This window comes from Pristis pectinata, chromosome 10 (assembly GCF_009764475.1).
Source record: "Pristis pectinata isolate sPriPec2 chromosome 10, sPriPec2.1.pri, whole genome shotgun sequence".
NCBI classification, from domain to species: Eukaryota; Metazoa; Chordata; class Chondrichthyes; order Rhinopristiformes; family Pristidae; genus Pristis; species Pristis pectinata.
Genome location: NC_067414.1, coordinates 95,164,629 through 95,189,885, shown reverse-complemented (window position 1 = coordinate 95,189,885; position 25,257 = coordinate 95,164,629). Strand labels below are relative to the sequence as shown.

Genomic DNA, 25,257 nt, shown 5'->3' with positions numbered 1-25,257 from the left:
CATCCAGTCAATGCTGGCTCTCGGAGTAATCTTATCCCACTGATTTATTTCACTGCAATCTATTTTCCTTCACGTTCCCATCATCTCCCTAGGCCCGGAGTCTACCACTCACCTACACATTAGGTAAAGGTTGCAGCGGCCAACTAACCTACTGACCTGCATGCTTTTGGGATGTGGGAGGAAACCGGAGCACCGTGCGGCCACGGGGAGAACGTGCAAACTTCGCACACAGACAGCGCCCGAGGTCAGGATCGAACCCCGGTCCTTGGAGCTGTGAGGCAGTGGCTCTACTACCATGTGCACCAGCATGCTGTCCGGTTGCCATCAATCCAGGTCCCTGTTAACTGAACCTTCAGTGGCATCAACATCCTGAACAATCCTTTCAAACTGAGAAATGCTGAAATACACCCCAGTAGATATTCAACAGGAGATAAATGGTTTATAAATATCTGGCAGAGTCACAGTGTCACACAGCAAGGAAAGAGACACTTCAGCCCACCAATTCTGTGCCAACCATTGGGTTAAGTGTAGGATGCACACAATGCTGGCCTTCATCAGTCAGGGCTTTGAGTACAGGAGTTGGGACATCATGTTGCAGTTGTACAAGGTGTTGGTGAGGCCGCATTTGGAGACTTGTGTTCAGTTTTGATCTCCCTGTTGTAGGAAAAGCATCATTAAACTGGAAAGAGTGCAGAGAAGGCTTACGAGGATGCTGCCAGGACTTAGGCCTGGGTTGTAGGGAGAGATTGGCCAGGCTAGGACTTTATTCCTTGGAGATACATTGGAGACCGAGGGTGATAGAGGTGTATAAAATCATGAGGGGCACAGATAGGGAGAATGTACTCAGTCTTTTTCCCAGGGAAGAGGAATTAAAAACCAGAGGGCATAGATTTAAGGTGAGAGGCAAAAGAATTAAAAAGGACCTGAGGGGCAACTCCTTCACGCAGAGGGTAGTGTGCAGATGGAACAAGCTGCCAGAGGAAGTGGTTGAAGCAGGTACAATAACAACAGTTAAAATGTATTTGGACAGGTACACGGATAGGAAAGGTTTAGAGGGATATGGGCCAAACGCGGGCAAATGGGACCAGTTTAGTGCGCACCACAGTCGACATGGGCGAGTTGGACCAAAGGGTGTGTTTCAGTGCTGTTTTACTCTACAACTCTAATGAGGGGAGTATTGAACAATAGGACCTGGTGTACAAGTGAAAGGATGCCTGACCATACAGGTGAAGGCGGCACATGGGATCCTTGTCCTCATTAGCTGGGGTCTAGAATATAAGACGAGGGAGGTTATGGTACAACTTAACAAGATATTGGTCAGGCCTCAGCTGGAGTACTGCGTACATTCTGGTCGCTACTCTGTAGGAAGGATGTGACTGCACTGGAGAGGGTGCAGAGGAGGTTCACCAGGGTGTTGCCCGGGATGGAGCATTTCAGTTATGAGGAGAGACTGCAGAGGCTGGGTCTGTTCTCCCTGGAGCAGGGAAGGACGAAGGGGGGACCTGACAGAAATAAACAAAATTATGAGGGGCATAAATAAGATAGACTGTGAGAAAATCTTCCCTGTGACAGAAGAATCCAAAAACCAGATGGTTTAATGTAAGGGGTAGGAGATTTTGCAAGGATTTGAGGTAGATTTTGTTTTAACCAGAGGGTGGCTGGAATCTGGAACATACTGCCTGAGGTGGTGATTCTCACTACTTTTAAGAAGTATCTAGACGAGCACTTCAATCACCAAGGCAGAGAAGGCCATGGACCTAATGTAGGCCAATGGGATTAGTATAGATGGGACCATGGTGGGCTGAAGGGCCTGCTTCTGGGCTGCATAACTCTATGGTTCTTTGAGTTCCCTCCCAGATTCTCTGACACATTAAGGGCAACACAGTGGCCGATTACTCTACTGACCCATACGTCTTTGGGATCTATCTAGATGAGCACTTGCAATTGGAATTGGTTTATTATTGTCACTTGTACCAACATACAGTGAAAAACCTAACACCACCTTGTGCCCACCCTGCCTCCCCTCCAGTCCTGATGAAGGGTCTCGACCTAAAATGTCGACGGTCCATTTGCCTCCACAGACACTGCCTGACCTGCTGCGTTCCTCCAGTGCTTTGTTCTTTTTCGCTCTGGGTTCCAGGCTATGGACCCAGTTTGCTTAATTTCTCCTCATGATGCAAACACTATCCGCTCCCCCTGTTCACCATGAGAATCAGTCTGGTGAACCCTTGCCCTGAAACAGGCCCTTTGGCCCATTGGTTCCCTGCTGACCACCAACCACACACACTTACACTGATCCTAATTTATCCTTCCCACAAACCCGTCAACTTCCCCCCCAGAGTCTACTACAATCTACACACACTAGTGGCAACTTACAGCAGCCAATTAACCTATTGACCTGCACACCTTTGGGGATGTGGGAGGAAACCGGGGGGGGGGGGGGGGGGGGGGCGGCGGTGGGGGCCGGGTGGGGGGGGAACCCACGCGGTTACGGGGAGAATGTGCAAACTCCACACACCGACAGCGCCCGAGGTCGGGATCGAACCCGGGTCTCTGGGGCTGTGAGGCAGCGGCTCTACCCGCCACGCCACTGGGCCGCCCAACACGCCAATTGAAAATATAAACAGCAGAAGCAGTTTGAGCAAATGATAACAGCTAAGGTCACCGTGTTCGGTGAAGGAGAGGGTGTTGATCTCTCGCCCCTCCCTTGCCACACCCCTGAGCTGGGGAACAGAGCACACGTACAGTCCAAGAGCCCAGAGCAAACTCACTGTTTACACCTACATCTTCTCCATATTTGGAACAGCTTGTCCACCTTGTGCAATTTAGACCCAATTAGATCAAACAGCCAGTGCCAATTCAGCAAGGAGATAGCAGGCTCAGTCAGAACAAAGTGCTACAGGGCAAGGTGACAGAAAAAATACAGGAGAGAGTTTCACAGTGCAGGGTTCGACTGCAGGAACTGATACTCACCTGGCTGAGCGATCCAAGTGAACTCAGGAAACCCTGGTCTCCTGACGTCGGGAGTCAAAGCCAGGCCGGGATCCCATCAAATGGCCTTAGAATCTGGCCTAGAAACCGGACAAACTTGGATCGTTCTCCCTGGAGTGGAGGCTGAGGGGAGACCTGTTTTTAAAATTATGAGAGGCATAGATAGGGTAGACAGTCAGAATCTTTTCCCCAGGGTAGAAATGTCAAACACCAGATGACATGTGGGGGGGGGGGGGGGGGTTTAAAAGGTGAAGTGAGGGGCAAGTTTTTCTTTTTACACAGTGGGGTGGGTGCCTGGAATGGGTCACCAGGGGTAATAGTGGAAGCAGGCAGTTTGGTGGAATTTAAGAGGCTTTTAGATGGACACATGAATATGGAGGGATATGGATGATACACAGGAGGAGGACATTTAGTATAAATTGGCATCAAGATCGGCACAACATTGTGGGTTGAATGGCCTGTCCAGTGGCAGGCCGAATGGCCTGTTCAATGTTCTAATCATACATTATTTATAGGGCTGGAGTCACACCCAGCTAAAGGGGCTTACTCAAGGTTTCTGCCCTCAGGTTGGTGAGCAACTTTCAAGGCTTATTAGACAACAGAGACATGCAGGTCAGTAGGTTAACTGGCCACTGTAAGTTATTCTTGGTGTAGGTCAGAGTCACAGAGTGATACAGCATGGAAACAGGCCCTTCGGCCCACTGAGTCTGTGCCAGCCATTGACTATCTATGCACTAGGGGCAATTAGCAATGGCCAATTAACCCATCAACCTGCACATTGGTAATTGTTTTATTATTGTCACATGTACTGAGATACAGTGAAAAGCTTTGTTTTGCATGCCATCCATACAGATCATTCCAAACATCAGTGCACTGAGGTAGTACAAGGGAAATGCAGTAACAGAATGCAGAATAACGTGTTACAGTTACAGAGAAAATGCAGTGCAGGCAGACAATAAGGTGCAATGGCCACGACGAGGTAGAATGTGAGGTCAAGAGTCCATCTTTATCATACAAGAGGCCTGTTCAATAGTCTTACAACAGTGGGATAGAAGCTGTCCTTGAGTCTGGTGGTAAGTGCTTTCAGGCTTTTGTATCTTCTGCCCAATGGGAGGGGGGAGAAGAGAGAATGTCTGGGGTGAGGTGGGAGGGGTCCTGATTACATTGGCTGCTTTCCCAAGGCAGCGGGAGTCTGGACTCAGCGAAGGGGAGGCTGGTGTGCGTGATAGACTGGGCTGTGTCCACAATTCTGTGCAGTTTCTAGCCTTCATTTGCCAAGGCGCTGAGTATAGGAGCTGGGATGTCTTGTTACAGTTGTACAAATCATTAGTTGGGCTGCAGTTGGAATACTGTGTGCAGTTCTGGTCACCTCGCTAGAGGAACGATATGGTTAAGCAGGAGAAAGTGCAGTAAAGATTTGCAGGAATGTTGCCTGGTCTAGAGGGCTTGAGTTATAAGGAGAGATTGGATGGGCTGGGTCTGTTTTCGCTGGAACGAAGGAGGCTGAAGTTTATAATATTATGAGGGGCACAGTTAGGGTAGATACTCACAGTCTTTTCCCCATTGTAGGGGTGTCTAATACTAGAGGGGAAAGATTTAAAGAGGACCTGAGAGGCAGGTTTTCCACACAGAGGGTGGTGGGTACGTGGAACGAGCTGCCAGAGGAAGTGGTAGAGGCAGGTACAATTAAAAGTCACTTGAACAGGTACATGGATAGGAAAGGTTTAGAGGGATATGGGCCAAACACAGGCAAATGGAATTAGCATAGATAGGCATCTTGGTCGGCATGTATGAGTTGGGCTGAAGGACCTGCCTCTGTGCTGTGTAACTTTATGAATCCTTATTGTATAAGAATCTTATAACAGCGGGATAGAAGCTGTCCTTGAGCCTGGTGGTATGTGCTTTCGGGCTTCTGTATCTTCTGCCTGATGGGAGGGGGGAGAAGCGAGAATGTCTGGGGTGGGAGGGGTCTTTAATTATGCTGGCTGCTTTACCGCGGCACTGAGAAATGTGGACAGAGTCCATGGAGGGGAGGCTGGTTTCCATGATGAGCTGGGCTGCATCCACAACTCTCTGCAGTTTCTTGCAGTCACGGGCAGAGCAGTTGCCACACCAAGCCGTGATGCATCTGGATAGGATGCTTTCTATGGTGCATCGATAAAAGTTGGTGAGTGTCAAAGGGGACGTGCCAAATTTCTTGAGCCTCCTGAGGAAGTAGAGGAGCTGGTGAGCTTTCTTGGTCGTGGCGTCTATGTGGTTGGACCAGGACAGGCTACTGGTGATGTTCACTCCCTGGAACTTGAAACAGAGGGGATGCTCAGTGTGGAAAATCTACTCGTCTGGCACTGCCAATGTTCCAAGGGTGGTAGATAATTGAAGTTTTTACAGTAGTAATCCAAAGATCTGAGCTAACTATCTAGAGTTCAAATCCCACCAAGCCAATGAAGAATTTAAATCCAGTTGATGATCAGGAAGGAGGAGAAACAGATGACCACAAAGTTACTCAATTGACGTTAAACCTCTTACGGTTCACTGAAGCCCTTCGAGGGACGAAATCTGCCTTCCTCACCCATACTGCGGGGAGAATTAAACAGACTGAAAAATCAAAAAAAAACTGCAGATGTTGGAGATCTGAAGTGAAAGAAAATGCTGTTAAGCACTCAGATGGATCAGGCAGAATCTGTGGAAAGAGAAACACTGAACATTTCAGATCCAAGAGGATCTAGAGGCATTGTGTTTAAGGTAATTTAAGGTCGCCTCATTATAGGAAGGAATGTGGAAGCGTTGGAAAGGGTGCAGAGGAGACTTGCCAGCATGCTGCCTGGTTTAGAGAGTATGCATTATGAGGAGGGACTAAGGGAGCTAGGGCTTTACTCTTTGGAGAGAAGGAGGATGAGAGGAGACATGATAGAGGTGTACAAAATATTAAGAGGAATAGATAGAGTGGACAGCCAGTACCTCTTTCCCAGGGCACCAATGCTCAATACAAGAGGGCATGGCTTTGAAGTAATGGGTGGGAAGTTCAAGGGAGATATCAGAGGAAGGTTTTTTTTACCCAGAGCGTGGTTGGAGCATGGAATGCGCTGCCTGGGGCGGTGGTGCAGGGAGGTACATTGGTCAAATTCAAGAGATTGCTAGATAAGCATATGGAGGAATTTAAAATAGAGGGATATGTGGGAGGAAGGGGTTAGATAGTCTTAGGCGAGGTTTAAAGGTTGGCACAACATTGTGGGCTGAAGGGCCTGTATTGTGCTGTATTGTTCTATGTAACGGGTAAGGGGTGTAGAGGGGATTCTGAGGTAAAATCTCTTCACTCAGAGGGCAGTTAGAATCTTTAAACGGACTGCTTGAGGCAGAGACTCTCACAACAATTAATTATCTCGATTAGCTCTTAAATTGCCAAGGCTTAGAAGATCAAGGGTCAAGTGTCATAGAGCGATACAGCACGGAAACAGGCCCTTCGGCCCAACTCATCCATGCCGGCCACAGTGCCCACCAAACTAGTCCCATTTACCCGCCTTTAGCCCATATCCTTCTAAACCCCTACCCTATCCACGTCTATCGAATGTTGTACCTGCCTCAACCACTTCCTCTGGCAGCTCGTTCCATATACCCCCCACCCTCTGGGTGAAGGAGTTGCCCCTCAGGTCCCTTTTAAATCTTTACCCCGCCCCCCCCCACTTTAAACCTACGCCCTCTAAGTTTTTAGATCCCCTTCCCTGGGCATGTTCACCCTACCTATGCCCCTTTTGATTTCATACACAGTGCTGGTAAATGGGATGAGCACAGATGGGTGATTGATGGTTAGCCTGGACCAAAGGGCCTACTTCCAGACCCTGTAACTCTAATCCACGTGCCAAGCACTTCAAAAATGAACGGGCCGTCGCTTCCTGCATCCTCCGGGAACGGGGCAGAGAAAGAAGTGGGAAAGACGGAAATGGGAAATGGATCACACCCGGTGCTCTGCCTGAGTGATCTCAATTATGGTGGATCCAATCCAAAAAAAACCCAGGCCATCTCCTTTTATGTTAATATTATACATGTCAGACTAAGCCAAGGAATGTAATTTTTGGCTTAAAAGATGAAATTATAGTTGACTTGGGAATGCCAGGAAAAGAACCTATTAATTGTCAAAAATGTAGCGGCTCGGTGGGAGAGGAGGCCAGAGAAGGGTGGTGTCTTCATTGTAACATTCCCTGAGTGATCGCTTCTGATTAGACCACTTCCCCTTCCGCCATTTCTTCCAGTGTGGCTGGAAACCACACCTCCTTCTCCAATCCCCAGCAGAATCGTCGAACATAGAACAGTACAGCACAGGAACAGGCCCTTCGGCCCACCATGTATGTGCTGACCATGATGCCAAATTAAACTGAATCCCTTCCACCTGCACGTGGTGCATATCCCTCCGGTCCCTGCCTGTTCACGTGTCTGTCTAAGTGCCTCTTAAATGTTCTTTTTGTATCTACCTCCACCACCTCCCCGGCAAGATGTTCCAGGCACCCACTGCTCTCTGTGTAAAAGAACTTGCCTCGTAAATCTCCTTCAAGCGTTCCTGCTCTCAGATTAAACCTATGCCCTCGAGCATTTGACATTTCTACCCTGGGGAAAAGACTCTGCCCTATGCCTTTAATAATTACTTCCTCAGGAGGCTAAAGAAATTCGGCATGTCCCCTTTGACTCTCACCAATTCTTGTCGATGCCCAATAGAAAGCATCCTATCCAAATGCATCACAGCTTGGTATGGCAACTGCTCTGCTTGGGACTACAAGAAACTGCAGAGAGTTGTGGACACAGCTCAGCACATCACGGAGACCAGCCTCCCCTCCATGGACTCTGTCCACACTTCTCGCTGCCTTGGTAAAGCAGCCAGCATAATCAAAGACCCCACCCACCCCGGACATTCTCTCTTCTCCCCCTCCCACTAGGCAGAAGATACAAAAGCCTGAAAGCACGTACCACCAGGCTCAAGGACAGCTTCTATCCTGCTGTTATGATACTATTGAATGGCTTCCTAGTACGATAAGATGGACTCTTGACCTCAATCTACCTTGTTGTGACCTTGCACCTTACTGTCTGCCTGCACTTTTTCTGTAACTGTAACACTTTATTTTGCATTCTGTTATTGTTTAACCCTGTACTACCTCAATGCACTGTGTAATGAATTGATCTGTATGAATGGTATGCAAGACAAGTTTTTCACTGTACCTCAGCACGTGACAATAATAAACCAATTTACCAATTTTATATAAACTTCTATCAGGTCTCCGCTCAGCCTCTGATGCTCCAAAGAAACAACCCGAGTTTGTCCAATCTTTCCTTGTAGTTCATACCCTCTGATCCAGACAACCTCCTAGTGAATCTCTTCTGCACCCTCCCCAAACCCTCCACATCCTTCCTGACCTCCACGCAATACTCCACATGTGGCCTAACCAAAGTTTTATACAGCTACGACACGACTTCCCAGCTTTTATACTCAATGCCCTGACCAATAAAGGCAAGCATGCCCTGTGCCTTCTTTACCACCCTATCCAATTGTGTTGCCATTTTCAGGGAGGAATGGACCTTGCATCAAGATCCCACGATTCCCGTGACACAGTTGTCCTGTGGCCCGTCGTGCCCGTCTCTGATTGTTCTCACTTCTCCCACTTGGAGCCTCATCCCCCTCTCCATTTAGAAAAGGACATCGTCGGCACATTTGCACGTGGACAGACCGTGCTTATCCTTTCCTGCTGACGATTGAAAGAAACTCATTGTCGACACCCATTGGGGCCCAGGACACGCTGTCCCATACAGGAAGCGTGATCCCAGACAGTAGAGAGGAGGGTGTCTGGTGTCTCTCTGCTGGAGCTGAACTGCCTTCCCGTCACTGGTTAACACCTCAGCACCAGGGAACTGCACCCACACCGGTGGTCAACCTTGGATCCGGGAACTCCGCAGGGGCATAATGCTGCCTTGTCTGAGGCGCCGCTCGAGGTTGGTGGACCCTGTGCCACCTCAGCCAGTGTAGAAGCAGGCTATTCGATCTTCCAAACCCTCGCCATCTCACCAACCTCCTCCCTCAGCTACCAACCCAGTTTCCCCTTAACTGTACCTACAGTACACGCCCCAATCACTTCCCATGGTAGTGGGTTTCACATTCTCACTGCTCCCTGGATAAAGGATTCTTCTCCTGAATTTATTTGTGACTGCCTTGTGTTTGTGGATCCCACTTTGTAACATCAATCAAGATATATAGGGCAGGGTAACGTTAGCCTGAGGGCTCACCACACGACAGCCTGGTCAACCACTCTCCTTGCTGTTTATGTTATTGGTGCATGTTGTCTGCTGGGGAAGGGACTTGCTGCCAACAGTTTGTGGTCAGGAGAGCTCCGGGAGACACTGAGCTCCCTGTGATACTTGCATCTGAGCTTCGTGGCATCTTTAAGGAGGAGGCTGAAGCCCTCTGCTATCCTGAGATCAAGAGTGGAGAGAGTGTCTTTCTCCGAGAGAGGAACACTGGAGCCTCTGTGGTCCAAGAGACAGAAGGCGTCTTGGACAGGGGACACTGAGTCATGCCACGTCGAAGACTGCTTGGTCTCTGGGCCCCCTTGGAGAGAAAGCTAAGAAACTGGGAGAGGAACCTCTGCTTCTCCCGAGAACTGGACACTGAGTCTAGCCTGATAGAGCACCAAACCATAAGACAAAGGAGCAGAAGTCGGCCATTCAGCCCATTGAGTCTGCGCCACCATTCTATCATGAGCTGATCCATTCTCCCATTTAGCCCCACTCCCCCGCCTTCTCACCATAACCTTTGATGCCCTGGCTGCTCAGATACCTATCAATCTCTGCCTTCAGTACACCCAATGACTTTGCCTTCACGGCCGCCCGTGGCAACAAATTCCACAGGTTCACCACTCTCTGGCTAAAGAAATTTCCCCACATCTGTTCTGAATGGGCGCCCTTCAATTCTGAAGTCGTGCCTCTTGTACTAGACTCCCCTACCACGGAAAACAACTTTGCCACATCTGCTCTGTCCAGGCCTTTTAACATTTGAAATGTTTCTATGAGGTCCCCCCTCATTCTTCTGAACTCCAAGGAGTACAGCTCAAGAGCCGTCAAACGTTCCTCATATGTTAACCCTCTCATTCCTGGACTCATTCTAGTGAATCTTCTCTGAACCCTCTCCAACGTCAGCACATCCGTTCCTAAATAGGGAGCCCAAAACTGCATACAGTACACAAACGTGTCATTGTTCAGATTAGGTATTAATTCAAAACCCCTCCAGCTCCTTCAGGGAGGTTCCACGACACTTCAAGAACGGAGTTCAGTTACATAGAACATAGGACAGCACAGCACAGAACAGGCCCTTCAGCCCACAACGTTGTGCTGAGGAGAGACTGCAGAGGCTACACACAGGAGACGGCTGATGATGGAATCTGGAGCAACACACAATCTGCTGGAGGAACTCAGCGGGTCAGGCAGCATCTGTGGAGGGGGGTGGGGGGGGGGAGAAATAATTGACATTCCGCATCGACGATTCCTTTCCCCACACAGATGCTGCTCGACCTGCTGAGTTCCTCCAGCAGATTGTTTGTTGATTAGAGAGGCTAGGTCTGTTTCCCCTGGAGCAGAGGAGACTAAAAGGGAACATGATTGAGGTATATAAGATCATTTGCGGTATAGATAGGGTAGACTGCAGGAAACTTTTCTCTCATATGAGAGGTAGATAAACAAAAACCTGAAAGCACGTACTGCCAGGCTCAAGGACAGCTTCTATCCTGCTGTTATGAGACTATTGAACGTTCCCCTAGTACGATAGGATGGACTCTTGACCTCATAATCTACCTCATTGGCCTTGCACCTTATTGTCTGCCTGCACTGCACTTTCTCTGTAACTGTAACACTTTATTCTGCATTCTGTTATTGCTTTTCCCTTGTACTACCTCAATGCACTGATGTGATGAAATGATCTGTATGGATGGCATGCAAAACAAAGGTTTTCACTGTACCTTGGTACAAGTGACAATAGTAAACCAATTTACCAATAGATTTAGAGTAAAGGTGGGGGGGGGGACGAGACATTGTGGGGATCTGAGGGGGCTCTTTCTCACCCGGAGAGTGGCGAGTACCTGGAGTGCACTGCCTGAGAGAGTGGTGCAAGCAGAGCCACTGACAGCATTTAAGAACTGTTTAGCTGGGCACTTGAATCACCCAGGCATAGAAGGCCAAGTGCTGGGAGATGGGATTAATGGGGATGGATGCCCATTGGTAAGTTTCCTTGCTGTATGACTCCATAACAGTGACTCCATTTCCCCGCGGTACTTTTTTAATAAAATTTCTTTTTTTTTTACGAGATACAGGAAGGCCAGCAGTTATTGCCCGTCCCTGATTGCTCTTGAGACAGCAAGGTTGAGCTACTGCCTTGAATCACGACAGTCCTTCTGGTGAAGGTGCTGTCGGGGAGGCAGCTTCAATATGTACACCCAGCGATGATGAAAAGGAACGGTGATAAATTTCCAAGTCAGGATGGTGGGCGACTTGGAGGGGAACGTGTGGGCGGTGGCGTTCTCGTGCTCTCACTCCCCCCTGTCTGCAGAGGCTGAAGGTTGGGGAAGGCATTGGTGATTTGGAGTCGGATGGCCTACATTGGTACATGGTCTAATCTCACCTTTCCCACTCTCCCTAATCACCGCTAACCTTACCACGTTTACAATTCCCTCTTCCTCAGGAAAGCAGCCAACATTATCAAGGATCTCCCCCCGCCCCAGGCATTCTCTCTTCTCCCCCCTTCTGTTGGGCAGAAGATACAAAAGCCTGAGAACACGCACCACTGGTTCTATCCCACTGTTATCAGACTCTTGAATGAATCTCTTAGGCAATAAAGATGAACTCTTGATCTCTCAATCTACCTCATCGTGGCCCTTGCACCTTATTGTCTGCCTGCACTTTCTCTGTAACTGTAACACTATATTCTACATTCTGATTTTTTTTTCCTTTTTGTTGCCTCAATGTACTTGTGTATGGAATGATCTGTCTGGATGGCGCGCAAACAAAACTTCTCACTATATCTTGGTACATGTGACAATTGGTAAATTGGTTTATTATTGTCACATGTACTGAGGTACAGTGAAAACCTTTGTTTTGCATGCCATCCAGACAGATCATTTCATCACGTCAGTACATCAAGGTAGTACAAGGGAAAACAATAACAGAATGCAGAATAAAGTGTTACAGTTACAGAGGAAGTGCAGTGCAGGCAGACAATAAGGTGCAAGGCCACGATGACGTAGTTTGTGAGGTCAAGAGTACGTTTTACTGTACAAGAGGTCTGTTCAATAGTCTTACAATAACAAACCAATCACCAATATCTTCACCCCTCCAATTCTGGACCCTTTAACCCCTCCTCCACTATCTTCATCTGCCAAGTCCCGAAGCGCTTCATTTCCCTCCCCAAACTCCCCCAAGCCACCCCCATCCGCCCTCCTCAAAACCTGTCCCCTCGCATGGCGCGGTGTCCAACTTTACCGACTGAGGCGCAGGTGAAAAGCCTTGTGAAGTTTCACCACACTCGTGGGACGATGGAGGAAGTCAATTGAGTGTGAAGTGCTTTGGGACATCCTGATATTATAAGAGGCGTTGTGTAAATCCAAGTCTGGGTTATAGCTCTGTAGCTAACTTTAGCATGGAAGGCACTGTCCAGCAAACTTAACCAACCCAATATCTGCACCGTGGAGCCAACACCAGCAGTCTCACGTGATTTAGCACTAATCCTAGTGGCTGGTGTTTATTTAAAATGTTCTGTGCGTCCACTTGTTTATTTATTGTACTGACAATAACCGATCACTGACTGTGTATCTGTGTGTGTGTATATTCTAAGGTCTGACTAATTTGAGCTATTTATTTACATATTTGCATATATGTCTGCTTCCAGGTCTGAATTAGATGACGGATTTATTTGCAAGCTCAGAGTCCAGTTCTTATTTACCCTAATACTGTTTATTTTTGTACCCTGCTGCTGTAATTATGTGTCCGACCAATGTCGGATGTCAGTGGCTGTGAGCTGGGATCCTTCCTCGCTTTTTTTTTGGCCCAAGGCGTACTTGGAGTTGGACAGAGACCAAAACCTGGGGCCTTCGATATAAGACAGGATTCAGGAGGAAAAAGTCATTACCCGTGGACAACTCACCGACGCCGGGAGAAGTTCAAGGGGACCAGAATGGATACAGTCGGCTGGTCAGGTCAAAGCTGTGAGTGGTGACGGACGAGAGAACAGCTAGACTGCAGGAAACTGCGGAGAGTTGTGGACACAGCTCGGCACATCACGGAAACCAGCCTCCCCTCCATGGACTCTGTCTACACTTCTCGCTGCCTCGTCAAAGGCCGCACCCACCCCGGACATTCTCTCTTCTCCCCGCTCCCATCAAGCAGAAGATACAAAAAGCCTGAAAGCACGTAGCACTGGGCTCAAAGGCAATCAGTGAGGATCAGCAGCAACACCTCCGGCACGATTACGCTCCACACTGGTGCCCCACAAGGCCACATCCTCAGCTCTCTACTCTACTCCCTATACACTCATGACTGTGTGGCCAGATTCTGCTCTAACTCCATCTACAAGTTTGCAGATGATACCACCGTAGAGGGCCATATCTCAAATAACGATAAGTCGGAGTACAGGAAGGAGATAGAGAGATTAGTGACATGGTGTCATGACAACAACCTTTCCCTCAATGTCAGCAAAACAAAAGAGCTGGTCATTGACTTCAGGAAGGGGGACGGTGCACACGATCCTGTCTACATCAATGGTGCTGAGGTCGGGAGGGTTGAGAGCTTCAAGTTCCTCAGAGTGAACATCACCAGCAGCCTGTCCTGGTCAAATCATGTAGACACCACGGCCAAGAAAGCTCACCAGCGCCTCTAGTTCCTCAGGAGGCTAAAGAAATTTGGCACGTCCCCTTTGACACTCACCAACATTTATCAATGCACCATTGAAAGCATCCTATCTGGATCCATCACGGCTTGGTACAGCAACTGCTCTGCCCGGGACCACAAGAAACTGTAGAGAGTTGTGGGCACAGCCCAGCACATTACGGAAACCAGCCTCCCCTCCATGGACTCTGTCTATACTTCTCACTGCTTGGTAAAGCAGCCAATAGAACCAGGACTCCACCTGCCCGGATATTCTGTCTTCTCCCCTCTCCCATTGGGCAGAAGATTCAAAAGCCTGAAAGCACGTACAACCAGGCTCAAGGACAGCTTCTATCCCGCTGTTATAAGACTATTGAACAGACCCCTGGTACGATAAGGTGGACCCTTGACCTCGCAATCTACCTCATTATGGCCTTGCACCTTATTGTCTGCCTGCACTTCGCTTTCTCTGTAACTGTAACACTTTATTCTGCATTCTGTTATTGCTTTTCCCTTGTACTACCTCAATGCACGGATGTAATGAAATGATCTCTATGGATGGCATGCAAAACAAAGTTTTTCACGGTACGTGTGGGAATAATAAACCAATTTACCAAATTTAGCTAATGGGAGGAGTAGGCTCAAAGCACCAGTCAGGGTCTCCACCTGAACCTTCGACCATCCCGTGCCTCCACAGATGCTGCCTGACCTGCTGAGTTCCTGCAGCAGGTTGTTTTTTGCTCCAGATTCCATCATCTACCGTCTCCCTTGTGTATCCCAGGAACATTTCCATTCTCAATGACAATGGAGCCCAGCACGTGAGTACTTAGGACAAGGTCGGAGCATTCACCAAAGTCTCCAACTTTAGATAACGTGCTCTTGCATCCAGACTATAGAAGAACCATTCCTGTGTGGTATCCTCTCTTCTTTTCCTCTCTGTGTAGAGTCAGTCCTGCTGGGCAGGTCCCAGTGGACTAGAACCACATCAGCAACTGATGACACAGCCACAGTAGCTCAACCTGATCCCACCTGACACGTCTTCACCCTAATTCCCCTTTGTTCCACCTATGGCCAGCCCCCTACCCCACCTTCGCTGCTACCGAGAGTCATAATGTCCTACAGCACGGAAACAGGCCCTTCAGCCCAACCAATCCCTGCTGACCAAGATTCCCATCTAAGCTCTCCCTATTTGCCTGCGTTTGGCCCATATTCCTCTAAACCTTTCCTATCCATGTACCTGTCCAAGTACCTTTTAAATGTGGCCTCAGCCACTTCCTCTGGCAGCTCGTTCCATAAACTGACCACCCTCTGGGAGGAAAAGTTGCCCTTCAAGGTTCCTATTAAATCTCTCCCCTCTTACCCTAAACCTATGCCCTCGAGTTCTTGATTCCCCATCCCCTGGGAAAAAACACTGTGTGCATTCACCCTATCTATGCCCCTCATGATTTTATACACCTCTATAAGATCACCCCTCATTCTCCCAAGCTCCAATGAAAACAGTCCCAACCTGCTCAACCTCTCTCCATAACTCAGTCCCTCGAGTCCCGGCAACATCCTCGTAAATCTCCTCTGCACTCTTACCAGCTTAGTGGCACCTTTCCTACAGCCAGACTGACTCATTTCTCTCTTTCTCAGGTTTCTTGTAGGTCTGCATCTGAAACGTTAACTGTATCTCTCCCCACAGATGCTGCCTGACCTGCTGGGCACTTCCAGCATTGTCTGTTGGAATCCCAGACGTGCCAAGCGGATGATAAGATTTCTTTATTAGTCACACGTACATCGAAACACACAGTGAAATGCATCTTTTGCGTAGAGTGTTCTGGGGGCAGCCCGCAAGTGTCGCCACGCTTCCGGCGCCAACATAGCATGCCCACAACTTCCTAACCCCTACGTCTTTTGGAATGTGGGAGGAAACCAGAGCACCCAGAGGAAACCCATGCAGACACACGGGGAGAACGTACAAATTCCTTACAGACAGCGGCCGGAATTGAACCCGGGTCACCGGCGCTATAATAGCATTACGTTAACCGCTACACTACCATGCCTGCCCACAGATAATCCATCTCAGCTTCCTTCCATCATGGCAGAAACCAGTCTCCAGCTAATTTGATCCACTCTGTATGACAGAGAAACAACTATATATCAGCAAGGGCAAAAACTCTGGTTGTGGTATCCGCCGCTTGTTCTCCAAAACCAGTCATCTCTCTCGTATGGTTACAAGACTGGCATCGAACCAACCTGGAAAATTGCCCAGGTATGTGCTGTTCATAAAAACAGGACAAATCCAATCCAACTAGTAACCAGCCAATCAATTTACCCTTTATCTATGATGGGCATGTAGCATTACCTCCCTGCAAGTGGTCACGCAATTAGACAGGGTGGTAAAGAAGGCATACGGCGTGCTTCATCACCAGTGGCATTGAGTATAAAGAGTCAGGAAGTCGTGTTGCAGCTGTATAAAACTTTGGTTAGGCCGCACTTGGAGTATTGTGTGCAGTTATGGTCGCCCCATCACAGGAAGGACGTGGAGGCTTTGGAGAGGTTGCAGAAGAGGTTTATCAGGATTAGAGGGTATGAACTATAAGGAGAGGTTGGACAAGCTTGGATTGTTTTCTCTGGAGCATCGGAGGCTGATAGAAATCTATAAAATTGTGAGAAGCACAGATAGCGTAGACAGTCAAAATCTGTTTCTCAGGGTGGAAATGTCCGATACTGGAAGACAGAGGTGGGGGGGGGGGGGGGAAGGTTTAAAAGGGATGTGCGGGGCAAGTGTTTTACACAGAGAGCGGTGGGTGCCTGGGATAGTAGCTGAAGCAGATACGAGAGTGACATTTAAGAGGCTTTTATATAGGCACATGAACAGGTGGGGAAGGGAGGGATATGGTTCATGTGCAGGCAGAAGGGATGAGTTTAAGTTGGCATCGTGTTCGGCACAGATATCGTGGGCTGAAGGGCCCGTTCCTATCCTGTCATCAGCGTGCTATCAAGTGGCAGTTACTCGCTGATAATTTGCTTGCTGAAGCTTAGCTTTGGTTTACCAGGACCTCGGAGCTTATCACAACCTTGGTCCAAACGGGGACCAAAGAGCTGAACTCCATTGGGTGAGGTGAGAGAGGGAGAGTGACCTTTACATCAAGGCAGCATTTGACCGAGTGTGGCTTCAAGGAGTCCTGGTAGAAATGAAGTCAACGGGCATCAAGGGGGAGAGTTAGTCATACTTCAAACAAAGGAAGATGGTCGTTGTTGTTTGGAGGTCAATCATCCCAGCACCAGAACATCATTTCAGGGAGCTTGTCAGGGCAGTGTCCTGAAGGATACAGTAACATTGGAGACATTCCAAAGGAGATACACCAGGCTAATTCCTGGGATGAGAGAGGTTGTCCTATCAAGAGGCTGGACAGTTTGGATCTGTATTCCTTGGAGTTTAGAAGAATGAGGGGTGACCTTATTCAAACATAGAAGACCTTAAGGGGGCTGAATAGTGTGGATATTGAGCTTTTCACTCATGGGAGAGTCACGAACAAGAGGATATAGATTTAAGATGAGGGACTGGTCATTTAAAACTGCAAGTTCTTCTCCCAGTGGGTGGTGAATCTCTGGAATTCTCTGCCCCCGTGGGAGGTGGAGACTGGGTCATTAGATATATTTAAAGTGGACATAGATCAACATTTGAACGATCGAGGAATTGAGGGTTATGAGGAACTGGTACAGAAGAGGAGTTGAGGCCAGCGTAGATCAGCTTTGGTCATAGAATGGCGGGGCAGGCTAGAGGGGCCCAAGTGGCATACTCCTGCTCCTATTTTCTTTTGCTTTGGTACTCACATCTCCTCAGCAACTGAAGAGGTCCATGTCTGCATGTGACAAGGCCTACAACATTCAGGTGAGGAATTAGCACCATAGAAAGGCCAGGCACTAGGCAATGACCATCTCCAACACGAGAGGTTAACCTTCTACCTTTGACATTAGGTGACATTATCATTGCCAGGTCTTTTGCCGCCAACGTGCTGGGGGGGGGGGGGGGAGGGGGTGGGTCAACATTGCCCAGAAATGCAACTGGACCAAACATGTACAAAAGCAGGTCAGCGGTCAGCTATCCTGTGGTGATAGGACTGACTCCCCAAAACTTTTCCAAGATCCATAAACCAAAATTAAATGTGTGATTAATGACCTTCCACTTACCTGGCTGAGTGCAGCTTCAGCAACATCCAAGAAGATCGACACCGTTCGGGACAAGGTAACCCATGGCTGACACCCTGTCCATCACCCTAAGCAACATTCCCTCCGCCACTGGAGCACAGTGGCTGCAGTATGCACTGCCTACAAAATGCACTGTAGTTATATTCACCCAGGATACTCTGAGAGTACCTCGTAAACCCACCAACTCCAGCACCAAAATGGGTAAGTACTGCATCATCTGCACGTTCCCCTTAATGGAAAGAAGATTCAGGAAATGTCTCTCCTCCATGAACAATGTCCCATGAACGAATAATAATATCTTTTCTGTACCTTTCTTCCAAAGCCAGCATATCCTGCCTAAAATGTAGTGCCCAGAATTGGACACAGTACTCCAGGTCTCTCTCTCTTTCCCTTCTGTTAAAATTGTACCATTTTTCCTGTAAACTGGTTTATTATTGTCACACGTACCGAGGCAAAACTTTGTTTTGCATGCCGTGCAGACAGATCATTTCATCACATCAGTACATCGAGGTAGTACGAGAGAAAAGGAATAACAGAATGCATAATATAGTGTTACCTTTGTAGAGAAAATGTAATGCAGGCAGACAATAAGGTGCAAGGCCATGACGAGGTAGATTGTGAGGTCAAGAGTCCATCTTATCATATAACAGGTCCATTCAATAGTCTGATAACAGCGGGATAGAAGCTGTCCTTGAGCCCGGTGGTACATGCTTTCAGGTTTTTGTATCTTCTGCCTGATTTGGGTGGGGGGGGGGGGTTAGTTTAGGACCAATTCTATTCCTCCGCCATCAGATTTCTGAATGGTCCATGAACCCGTGAATACCAGTTCATTATTCCTTTTTTTTTGCACTATTTCTTTATTTTGTAATTTCGAGTAATTTTATATCTTTGCACTGTACTGCTGCCACAAAACAACAAATTTCATGACATACAAGCCAGTGATAATAAACTCGATTCTGATTCTGAGAAGAGGGAATGTCCGAGGTTGGGAGGGGACTTTGATTACACTGGCTGTTTTACCGAGGCAGCGAGAGGTGTAGACAGAGTCCATGGAGGGGAGGCTGGTGTCCGTGATGTGCTGAGCTGTGTCCACAACTCTCTGCAATTTCTTGCGGTCTTGGGCAGAGCAGTTGCCGTACCAAGCCGTGATGCAGCCGGATAGTATCGTTCCTCCATATTTTTCTAACCAACTCACACTTTTCCTGAGTTGAATTTGATCTGTTATATCCATTCTTTCTGATGACTGAGGATTTACCCTAACCACTTGGAATGACCCTGCAATTCTTTGCGATATCATTTTTGTCTGTGTTTTACTGAAGGCTTTTATTACCTTCTTGAATTAACTACCACAGCTAAGTCTTCACAGACGACACTTGCATGAGTGCACACTCAGAGGCTGAGCTCGGAATCATCAGTGAGTCCTTGTGATGGGGCATCTGGAAGACAAATGTCTGTAGCAACCTGCTCCAACTACACAACACCATCTGCTCGATAATCGAGATCCGTGACAAGAACCCAGAAGACGTTGGATCACTTCCCATGTCTCAGGAACTTGGATAAGAAAAATTTAGAGGGATATGCTAGATATTTCTTAATAGAATTTGAGAGTCTCCCCCTCCATCACCCCTTCGGGCAGTATGTTCCAGATTCCGATCACTCCCTGCGGAGGAAAGTTCCCCCACAGGTCTCCTCTAAACCTCTTCCCTCTCACCTTACATAGCTCACTGCTCACAGGAATCAGCCTCCCCTCCACGGACTCTTGTCTACACTTCTCGCTGCCTTGGTAAAGCAGCCAGCGTAACCAAATGTCCCATCTACCCCAGACATTCTCTCTTCTCCCATCGGGCAGAAGATACAAAAGCCTGAAAGCACGTACCACCAGGCCCAAGGACAGCTTCTATCCCGCTGTTATAAGACGATTGGATGGTCCCCTAGTACGATAAGGTGGACTCTTGACCTCATAATCTACCTCATCATGGCCTTGCACCTTATTGTCTGCCTGTGCTGCACTTTCTCTGTAACTGTAACATTTTATTCTGCATTCTGTTATTGCTTTTCCCTTGTACTACCTCAGTATATTGATGTGATGAAATGATCTGTATGGATGGCATGCAAAACAAAGTTTTTCCACTGTACCTCGGTACATGTGACAATAATAAACCAACTTATGCAGGCCCTTGGGTAACAAATGGGTTCTACTATTACAGATGTCCATAAATCGATTTTGTCTGCAAGTCGGAAAATACACAAAATTCACTCAATTTGGTAACCACACCTCCCCAGTATCATAATGAGTGGCATCAAAAGCACACAAGACTGATAAGAACAATTGTAGAGAGAGAGGCAGAGAGAATCAGAATCAGGTTTATTATCACTGACATATGACATGAAGTTTGCATGTACTTCTGCCTCAAAACAACAAAGACATAAAATTCTTATAAATTATAAAAATGAAAGTGCAAAACAAAATAACGAGGTAGCGTTCATGGACCATTCAGAAATCTGATGGCGGAGGGGAAGAAGCTGTTTCTATATCATTGAGTGTGGGTCTTCAGGCTCCTGTACCTCCTCCCTGATGGTGGTAATGAGAAGAGGGCATGTCCCGGGCAGTGAGGGTCCTTAGCGATGGATGCTGCCTTCTTGAGGCACCGCCTCTTGAAGATGTCCTCGATGGTCGGGAGGGTTGTGCCCGTGATGGAGCTGGCTGAGTCTGCAACCCTCTGCAGCCTCTTGTGACCCTGTGCATTGGAGCCTCCATACCAGGCGGTGATGCAACCAGTCAGGATGCTCTCCACCGTACATCTGTAGAAATTTGCCAGAGTACTTGGTGACCTACCGAATCTCTTCAAACTCCCAATGAAGTAGAGTTACTGCCGTGCCTTCTTCGTGATTGCATTAATGCATTGGGGCTAGTTTTGCCATTCATAGGAAGGAACATATGTATGTATGTTGGGCTTTTGAATTGAATCATCTTATGTGACCTCCCTGACCTTACCTCCCCCTAGACAGTGCAGGTGGGGGAGGAGCTGCTCACCAGGAATGAAGCATAGACACACTGGATTGCACATGGCGCGTCTTTGTTCTGAGTCAGGGTGATCTTCAGGAGGAAGGCAGGAGGTATGTACAACTTTGAGGCTGGGATACCAGGCATGGATTGGACAGCCTTGAAAGGACCCCACCAGCGGTGAGGGTGGAGGGACCATGGCTTCCACAATCCACGCCCAGACCAGTGAAACGTTATTCGAAGCAATAAAAGGATGGGGGAAGGAGCACGTGAGTCATCAAGAGGGTGGTTCCATGTGGAGGGGACGTTTCCATTAGCAGTTGAGCCTAGGATCCAAGGGCACAGCCTCAGAATAAAGGGACGTCCCTTTAAAACTGAGATGAGGAGCAATTTCTTCAGCCAGAAGGAGGTGAACTTGTGGAATTCATTGCCTGCAGAGGCCAAGTCATTGGGTGTATTTAAGGCAGAGATTGATAGGTTCTTGATTGGTTTGGTGGGCTGAAGGGCCTGTATTGTTCTATGATTGGTAAGGGGGTTAAGGGTTACAGGGAGACAGCAGGAGAATGGGGTTGGAAATAAAGAATCAGCAGAGAATAGCAGAGCAGACTTGATGGGCCGAATGGCCCAATTCTGCTCCTATATCTTATGGCCTTAAGGACTAAGGGCCGGTAAACATGGTGAGTGTAGATGGATACTCGAGGGTCGGCATGGACATGTTGGGCTGAAGGGCCTGCTCCCTTGTTGTATGACCGAATGAAAGCTCGTGCGTATGTAGCGGTGTCCATAAGTCAGGTGTTCATAACCCGGAGACAACCTGTACCTATGCCCTCTATAGTGTTATACGCCCCCACCAGCAGAATTTCTTACTATGTACCGTACATATAGCTCTCAGAGAAGGCTACTTTCTGCAATGTTCGTCTACTTGTTTCAAATCCAGGCTTGCCCCCCCCCGACTTCAAATCATCAATGTAAAATGGTAGAGCCCTCTCTGGATCCCTCCTGGCAGTACAGAAAAAGCTCTCTTTCATTAGCATGCACTGGTTTCCCACTCTCAGCCAATTTCTATCAATGTAGCCACTAACCGGTTTATTCAGTTTGGCTAACAAGCTTAATTTGTGTTGAATCAGGTTAATATAATACCCTTCGGGGCTGTTGTGGTGAGAATGCATTTCCTCTTTAAGAGACTTGGGTAGCAAGTCTGTGTGTCCAACGTCGGAATGTTTCCTATTTAGTCAAAGCCATGGTTTAATCTTTGGTGGGACTTGCAGACGCCAAAATCCTGTTCAGCATTTTCCCCTAGCAAATAAATCTTGGTTTACAAACCAAGAGTAGTCTCGGTAAAGTATGCAATACCTTCTTCACTCTCCCATCTCCCACAGTAACTCTGCCAACATTCACAGTCTGAGTTGAGGCACAAAGGACAGCTGATGGTGATATGGCAAATAATCGCCGGCTCCATAAAGCAGTGGGTAGGGCAAACCCTTATCGGTGCGGAGAAGGCGAGTCCCAAATACTACCCCGAGCATTGCGAATTTGAGAAAGGCGAAGATATTAAAAAAAAATTGGGATCGGTGAAGGTGAGACGTCAGATGGTTGTCCAGAGGTTAGCTGGTTCACTAGCGTCGTTGGGGAAAGGATGCTTGTTTTATTTTGAAACTGCGTGGTATAGAAGGCTGTTCAGTCCGTCACGCAGTTGGTATATTATTGTCACATGTACCGAGATGCAGTGAAAAGCTTCTGTTTGCGTGCCATCCAAGACAGGTCATTCCATACACAAGTACATTGAGGCAGTACAAAAGGGAAAGAAAGCAGGATACAAATGTTACAGAGAAAGTGCGGTGCAGGTAGACAAATAAAGTGCAAGGACCATGATGAGGTAGATTGAGAGATCAAGAGTTCATTTTTATTGTATAGGAGATTCATTCAAGAGTCTCATAACAGCAGGATAGAAGTTGTCCTTGAGCCTGGTTGTGCATGTTCTCAATCTTTTGTACCTACTGTCTGATCGGTGGGTGGGTGGGGGGGGGGGGGGGGATGGAAAAGAGGGGAGGATGACCTGGGTGGGAAGGGTCTTTGATTACGTTGGCTGTGCCTGTCCGTGTTGGTCAAAGAGCGCCCCACCCCCCCCCCCACAGGCTCTTCCACATTCCAGCACGAGTCCGTCATCGAGCAGCACACGGCATCTAGGGCACTTTTAAAAAAAAAATGACCAGGGTTGTTAGAATTCCACTGTCTAGGGTAGAAAAGTGTAACGCTGTTACAGTGCCGGCAACCCGGGTTCAATTCCTGCCGCTGTCTGTAAGGAGTCTGTATGTTCTCCCCATGTCTGCGAGGGTTTCCTCTGGGCGCTCTGGTTTCCTCCCACATTCCAAGGATGTACCGGTTAGGAGCTGTGGGCATGCTATGTTGGTGCCGGAATCATGGCGACACTTGTTAGCTGACCCCCAACGCATTCTCAGTAATGCAAAAAGACGCATTTCACCGTGCGTTTCAATGTACATGTGACTGATAAATAAATATCATCTTCTCTTAAAATGCTGGAAAAGCTCAGCAGGTCAGGCAGCATCTGCAGAGGGAGTAAGAAACTGGGGAAAAAAAAATCTGACAAAGAATCATAGACCCAAACCTTTCTCCACAGATGCTGCCTGACCTGCTGAGTTCTTCCAACATTGTTTTTGCTTCAGATTTCCAGCATTTGCAGGTTTTTTGGACTTTCAGTGAGTTCAAGACCGCTCCTACCCACTGCGGGTGACTTTCCCATTCTTTTTAATCATATCATTATTTGAAGCCTATCCCTACTTTGTCGACCCCTCTGCTAAGGGAAGCAGAAAACTTCCTATTTACTTTATTTGGACCCCTCAATACATTATTTACCTCAATATAGTCCCCATTATCAATATCATGCATCACGGCTTGGTACGGCAACTGCTCTGCCCGTGACCTCAAGAAACTGCGGAGAGTTGTGGACACAGCCCAGCACATCATGGAAACCAGCCTCCCCTCCATGGACTCTGTCTGCACTTCTCACTGCCTCGGTAAAGCAGCCAACATAATCAAAGACCTCACCCACCCCGGACATTCTCTCTTCTTCCCCCCCTTCCATCAGGTAGGAGATACAAAAGCTTGAAAGCACGTACCACCAGGCTCAAGGACAGCTTCTATCCCACTGTTACAAGACTCTTGTATGATAAGATGGACTCTTGACCTCACAATCTACCTCATCATGGCCTTGTACCTTATTGTCTGCCTGCACTCTCTGTAACTGTAACACTTTATTCTGCATTCTGTTATTGCTTTTCTCTTGTACTACCGCAATGTATTGATGTAATGAATTGATCTATATGGATGGCATGCAAAACAATGTACTTGTGACAATAATAAACTAATTTACCAAGTTTATCAATTTACCACTATGTTTCAAAGAAGAAAGAAACCACCTTTTCAATCTTTCCTCATGGCTAAAATGCTCCATTACTGGCAACTTATTCATAAATCAGAATGTGCTAGACACACTCAATAGGTCAGGCAGCATGTGTGCAAAGAGAAACAGGTTTAGTGTTTCAGGTCGAAGACCTTTCATCAGACGGTTAGCTCAGCTGGTGAAAGTGTGGTGCTAATAACGCCAAGGTCATGGGTTCAATCCCCATACTCTCCAAGCGTCTTCTTTTAGGGGCAGGCACGGTAGCGTAGTGGTGAACGTGATGCTATTACAGCGCCGGCGACCTGGGTTCAATTCCCACCTCTGCCTGTAAGGAGTTTGTACGTTCTCCCTGTGTCTGTGTGGATTTCCTCCGGGTGCTCCGGTTTACTCCCACATTCGAAAGACGTGCGGGTTAGGAAGTTGTGGGCGTGCTATGCTGGCGCTGGAAACGTGGCAACACTTGCGGGCTGCCCCCTGAACACTACGCAAAAGATGCATTTCACTATGTGTTTTGATGTACAGGTGACTAATAAAGAATTCTTATCTTATCAGAGCTGGGAAAGAGAGAGAGAAACAACTCCTGTCCCGTCAAGCGTTTCCAGCATATTTTGCATTAATCTCAGATTTTCATCATCTGCAGTTTTTTTTTATTTTTGTACATGTACTATGTCCAGTGGGATCATACCGTTGCTGCATTATACAGAATACTTTAGCTGTGATCTACACTTAACTAATGTGCACAGCTCGAAAATAATCTCCC

At 47.7% G+C, this 25,257-nt stretch overlaps 1 non-coding gene across 1 annotated transcript; it reads left to right on the top strand.

Moving 5' to 3' along the window:
• The first annotated feature begins 24,657 nt into the window (after positions 1-24,657).
• Positions 24,658-24,731, top strand: trnai-aau (transfer RNA isoleucine (anticodon AAU)). The gene has a single exon. It is a non-coding gene; the product is annotated as a tRNA-Ile (tRNA).
• Positions 24,732-25,257: the final 526 nt, after the last annotated feature.